We start from the raw sequence: 6,538 nt of genomic DNA on the forward strand, positions 1-6,538 counted from the left end.
ATAGGCCTGCCCCTGGGGAGCTGGCCAGGATAAATGCAGGTCATCCTCCTGCAAGTCCATGGTCTTTAGCCTCCACCCCTGCGTCCTGGCAAAGGTTGGCTGGTTCCAATTGCATATCCTTGATTTGCCCAAGGTCAGTTAACTTGAGAAACTTTCCTCAGAAATGCCAGCACAGCCTTGGGCCTGGCAGTACTGGTTCTTCTGGCTTTAGGTGTTCCTGTAGTTTCCATCAGATCAAGGTGGGGTTTGCAAATCCTCTTTTGAAGTAAATAGATTCTTGATCTGCTAACATGTTTTGGGACATGTTTTCCAACATGTTTATGCTGGAAACAAAACCCCCCATGAGGGACCTGGTGGTCCCAGCCTCATGGTGAAGATTGAGCCCAGCCTCTTCTTCCATGAGGGTGACTGGAGGGAGGGCAGCAGCAGAGGTCAGGGCTGGCTGATAACCCAGCGCCCAGACCACACTGGCTTCCTCAGGAGCAGCGCACGCTGCCCGCCACCTGGGTGCCTTCCTTCCTCCTTGGATCTCCCGCTGCCTTCAGCCCTGCTCAGGCACTGCATCAGCTTTGCAACAGAGCCCCTCTGTCCCAGGCAGTGCTGCTCTCAAAGGATGGCAGGTCTCCAAACTGGAAGGCAGGGTGATGGTTTCAATATTTCAGCAAAAGAAACTTTCAGATAAAGGATGGTTGTTTTGTCCAGAAAGCTGTCCCTTTTCCTTCCCAAATTTCTACCCATTGTACCTTAATTCTTCCAACAGTATCAACCATGGGAAGAAAATGAAGTGACAGGAAGGTCTAAAATCCGCTTCCGGGGCTGTATTTGCTGCATTTCCACATGCAGCTCACTGCCCACCAGCTCTCATGTGGCAGAAGCACTGACAGTCCCTGGAAGGGAGACCCAGCCTTTCTGGAATGGAAAGCTTTCTCTCTGAAAGCAAATGATACACCAGGCCACCCGGGGGTTCCAAAGAGCTGGGAGGGCAGGCCTCTCCCTGAGAAGCAGGAAGAGGGCATCTAACTTGCTTGAGACTGACTGGGGTACACAGAGGAATGAGAGCTGCCCTCCCCAGGGAGCAGGGAGCTCCACCTGCACAAACATGTCCCGGAGCACCACATGCTGAGCTGCATATCCGCTTTGACAGAAACTGGACTTTGACCAGTTGTTACCTGGCTCTCCACTTAAGGCAGAAATTCTACTTTGGTCTTGATCGAGGGGATTCCTTTCCCAAGTTCACAGGGTGGTAAGTATCAGGATGGTCCTACAGTATGACTTATAGTATCAACCTATTAGGAATAATCTGAATATTGACCACGGGAGACTAATGGAAGAAACTGGCCCATCCACGCGATAGAATACTGTGCATAAAGTTGGAACATTCTGTGTACTACAAGATCCTATTAGTTTAAAAATATCCTTGTAAAGTATACTTTGGTAGGAGTTCCATGTGAAAGAGGAAGTCTTTGTGGTTGCTATCTCTGGACACATTAAGCTGGTGACAAGGGGGGACCTTATCGAGGTGGAAGGGCAGCCTCTGCCCAGGCTGGTGGCCAGCGTGCCCCGCGCTGTGTGTGCAGTGCCCTGCCTTCATCCCTCGCGTTCTCCTGCCCCACACAGCCCCCAGAGAGGCACTGTGGCAGACTCGAGTAGGACACCAGACCTCAGGGGGAGGCCTTGCTCTGCACTGCTTCCTACTACGGCCTCCAATGCTGGGCCTCACCTGCAGTGCTGGTCAGACAGGAAAAAGCATGACCAGGTGGTGCTTCCAGCCTGCCTTCCAGGGTCAAATCCCAAGCAAATCCCAAGCAACACACAACAGCGGTGAACCCCCAAACCACAGAGGCAAATGCCCCAGGCCAGACCCTGAGCTCATTCCGTATGAGTCACTGAAGAGAAGTTCTAAAGCAGCAAATTGGCCTTTGGAGGAAGCAATCAGGGAGTAGCTGCCTCCGGGGCGGGGGGTGGGGGGTGGGGGTGGGGGAGGGGGGGAGGTGGGGTGCGGGGAGGGTAGGGATTGCCTGGGAAGGGAGCTGAGAGGACATTCTGGGGCAACTCGGCTGTTCTGGGTCTTCCTGTGTGCATTTGCCAGAGCTCATCAAGTGATACACTGAAGTCTGCTGCATTTCAAAAAGACAATCTTAACAAAAATTTTTTTTCCAAATTAAAGATGTGTGTTGCGATAGCCTGGTGACTGTAATTTTTTTTAAACTTAATTTTTTTTTTGTTTTAAACATTTTATTTTGTATTAGGGTATAGCTGATTAATAATGTGATACTTTCAGCTTAACAGTGAAGGCATTCAGCCATACATATATATGTATCCATTCTCCCCCAAACTCTCCTCTTATCCAAGCTGCTGCTTAACGTTGAGCAGAGTTCCATCTACTATACAGTAGGTCCTTACTGGTTATCCATCTTAAATATAGTAGTGTGTACATATCTATCCCAAACTCCCTAAATGATCCCTTCCTTCAGCAACCATAAGTTCGTTCTCTGTAAGCCTATGTTTTGTAAGTAAATTTATTTGTATTTCTTTTCAGATTCCATGTATAAGGTATGACACAGTATATTTCTCCTTCTTTGACTTACTTCACTCAGTATAACAATCTCGAGGTTCATCCACGTTGCTGCAAATGGCATTATTTCATTCTCTTTAACGGCTGAATAACATTCCATTGTATATATATACACAACAGATCTTCTTCTTTTTTTTAAATACAACTGTTTTCACACAGCTTATTCAGAAGTTTAAAAGTTAAAATGTGGGCATTCCCCCCCTCCTCAAAAAAATATCCCATGCCACTTTCCAACATATAGACTATCACCCTCCTGTTCTCATTATCCATGCTTACCACACACTCTTGCAAAAGACATGGGGTCAAGACCCCACTTTATTTGGTAATCCAAAGAAAGTACATGGTTACACAAAAGGCTCTCACTTCCTTGTCACTAGCAAGCATGACTGAGAGAGTAAGGGGCAAACGCATTATCTTCATCCCGAGTTACTGCTACTGCTGCTGTCGCTTCAGTCGTGTCGGACTCTGTGCGATCCCATAGATGGAAGCCAACCAGGCTCCCCCATCCCTGGGATTCTCCAGGCAAGAGTACTGGAGTTAACATTTCTCTAAAATTCTTTTTCCTTCCCCTAAGTCATTAAAACCCAAAGCAGTTTCACTTACTACTGTAACTTTGATGTTCCTTTTTTTCCCTGAATGGCTAAGCTAGGACATACTTTCCTTTCATAGGTGATGTTTACAACCTCAAGACTGGCAGGAAGCAGTCTCCCAGTTGTGACTTGACCATAACACTTCACAACAGGCAAAGTTACCACATAGGTGCCATTGATGCTTTAAGAGGCATCAAAATTTTTTACAGCAATAATGCATTAATGTGGAGCCTCCATATCTTTCTGATGCAGCAAAACTTCTCTAAAGGTGGTGGCAGCTGTGAAAGAAAAGGCACTTCGTGCTAAACTTCAGAGGGTCTCTCTTCAGAGACCACCCCAGCTGAGAGGCCTGGTCAGCCCAGGCCTGCAGGTGACCCTTCCGGGTGGAGAGGACTATCCCCCAGGAAGGCACCTGCAAAAGAAACATTTGTCACCATGATCCCAAGGCGAAATGGCTACTTAAAGTTGGGAGAGGAGACACACTAAGGATACAAAGACTGCTGCACCAGAGATTGAGGAGTGAACTGTACCAGGTTCTGCAGGCTGGCCCTGCACTTTGTGCTGGGCTGGTTCCTTCACCGCTTGTAAGGAGGTCCTGGGGACGGAATGGGAGCAGCAACTTAGCCAAGTGGGTTCCAGGCCTCCGGCTTGTGCCCGGGCTCCCCCTGCTGTGTTCCCAGGAATGAGCCAAGGTCCTGTTGGCAGCACCTGTGGGTATTGCTGGTCTCTGGCAATATCCAAAGGGATTTTCTGATACAGATGTGAAGAGAAAATAAGGATTTTCTACATGGTCTGAGGCTCCTTGGTGACGCCCAGCAGCCTTTGGGCCTGCTGAGAGCAACAGTGGATCAAGCTGGAATCCTCTGTCAACACTCAGAAGAGCAGCAGGAGCATTTTAGATGGGCAGGAGCAAATAAATCAAAATGGATTGAGAGGCTTCATCCTAGTGCCATAAAGTGCACCATGATTGGAGGCTACAAAAAGCTACTTGCCAGAGGCTGAGGTGTGGGGAGAAACCACCATAACCACCCATTCAGAATGGTGGGTAATGTCCTTCAGCCAGAAAGCTGGATGCTGATGCTCTTTATTGCTATATTTCCTTTAGTACTATGAACTTTTAGCTGTAAAGAAGAAAAATACCTGGTGGTCTTGACAGGAAACATGTCCCTGAATCACAGAACTGGCTGATAATAAGTTTATGTTTATGTTGGATGACGGCTGTTTTTCTCCTTCATTCTGATGAACTTAGGAAAATTTGATTTTTTTTTTCTTAAACATCAGATTGCTCATGAAGCTTCTAAAGAAGCAAGACAGCTGTAGAAACGGCTGTCTTTGTTCTACCAGTCATCAGATGCACTATGGAAGAGAATCCACTTACTATCACCATGTTCACCTTGACCCGTTGGTGGGTTCCATAAACTTCCTGGAAACTCTTTCAAAACAGTATGTGAGAAGAAAACCATGATGTTGTACTAAGAACTCTGCTTGATTTAGGATCCCATTTCAAGGAAAACTATTTTGGGGCTTTCATGTAGGAAGCTATGCCCCCTCTGTCCCCCTGCTGGGAGGCCCTCAAAGTGCTTATAGGTCTAACTGATGAAGACCCAGTCTTTGTTCTTGTAGTCTGTCTCAGGGTGATTACTTGTTGCACTGTTGGCTTAATCAGATTCTGGAAACTTATCGAAATTTGAGGTACCATCAACGTTTTTGATTTCAGTAGATATTGCAGCAGGTCTCTCTCTGATATGTTCCCAGTCAACACCTTCAAAAAAACAATTATTTTTGATTTCCTCAACTCCAGGGGCTCCAATTCTATGTTCCCATTCACAGCAGAATCTTAAAATTAGATCCTTGGCTTTCTCAGAAATAGGAACTTCTGGAGGAAAAGTCAAAGTTCTTTCCAGTTCATCACCTTCTTATATGTCTTTTGAGGGGACTCAGGACAGAAAGATGGGTAGCCAGTGAGCGTTTCATACTTGATCACCCCCAGCGACCACCAATCACAGAGCTTATTGTACCCCGTCTGCATGAACACCTCAGGAGCAATGTAGTCAGGAGTGACTACTGTGGAGAAGGCTAGCTGACATCTATTTCTTTTCCAGGTTTCTGCTTTTTGGAATTCTGGTTCTGAAAAGTGAAATCACTGGGGAGGCTGTGGTTCAGATTCCTATAAAATTCTGTCTTATGTGCTTTTTTCAGTCCTGTGCAAAGGCCAAAGTCAGAAAGCTTCACATGGCCCTTGCTGTCCAGGAGAAGGTTGTTGGTTTGATGTCCCTGTGGATGACTCCAAGTTGGTGAATAGAGTCTAAGGCTAACACTGTTTCTGCTATATAAAACTGAGTCTCCTCTTTGGTTCAGTGTCTTTTTCAATCAACAGGGTCATCATGTCCCCTCCAGGCAGGAACTTCAGGATTAGGTAGAGGTTTAGCTTATCCTGAAAACTACAGAACATTTTCACAACCTACAAACTGTCTGCCTGCACGAATGTGGCCAACCTGCTCTTTTCCAAGCGTATCTGCTTTACGAATTATTTTCATTGCATAGACATGGCCAGTATCTTTCTTCTGAACAAGCCGCACCTCACCAAAGGCTCCTCTGCAGATTACTTTTAAGGACTCAAAATCTTCCAGTCCAAGTCTTGTTTGCTCTTCAAACGAAGAAACTGTTTCCTTCTGAGCATGCGCTGATCTCTGGAGTCGTTTCTCTTCATTCCTAAGGCCTTCTGCTGCCATCACTCTTTCTAACTTCTCTTGTCTCATTTCTCGTTCTTCCTGTTGAGCAATAAGGTTGCTATAAAGATTCTCCAGCGTCACTCTGGTCGCTGCCACCCTTCCTTTGTGTGACTACTCATGGACGAGCAAGGCGTTGAGCCTGTCATTCCCAGCGGTCTCGCGTGCGGAGAGGCGAAACCCCAACAGCAGCTGCCGGCCTCCCAGAGGAGGGGAGGGGACGCGTGAGGGGCTCTGAAGTAGGGGCCGAGGGGCGGTTGCGGGTGAAGACAACAGGAAGATCCCCAACTGCCGGAAAAGAAGGCAAGCGCAGGGGCCAAAGCCGCCCAGTCGCCCATTGCGGAGACCGGAGACCGGGGCGTGCTGCCAGGGCGCCAGACTGCGCAAGCGCGACTTCCTGGATTCCGGGTCTGCACGAGCGCCGTCCCGCCCCTCCCCGCCTTTTCCCAGCCGGAGACGCCGCGTTGGGCTCAGAAGTGTGAGGAGTGGGGCCTTCTCTTCTTTATCCGTTGCTCTGTTGGTGGACATTTAGGGGGCTTCCATGCTTTAGCCCTGTAAACGGTGCCATAATGAACATTCCTTTCAGTTCAGTCGCCCAGTCGTGTCCCACTCTCTGCCACCCCGTGAACCGCAGCACGCCAGGC

The 6,538-nt window shown here is 47.9% G+C and overlaps 1 pseudogene; it reads right to left on the reverse strand.

Annotated features, from left to right (window-relative positions):
- Positions 1-4,519: 4,519 nt before the first annotated feature.
- Positions 4,520-6,232, reverse strand: LOC120865127 (annotated as a pseudogene).
- Positions 6,233-6,538: the final 306 nt, after the last annotated feature.

The sequence above is a fragment of the Oryx dammah genome, unplaced genomic scaffold (genome assembly GCF_014754425.2).
Source record: "Oryx dammah isolate SB20612 unplaced genomic scaffold, SCBI_Odam_1.1 HiC_scaffold_6, whole genome shotgun sequence".
NCBI classification, from domain to species: domain Eukaryota; kingdom Metazoa; phylum Chordata; class Mammalia; order Artiodactyla; family Bovidae; genus Oryx; species Oryx dammah.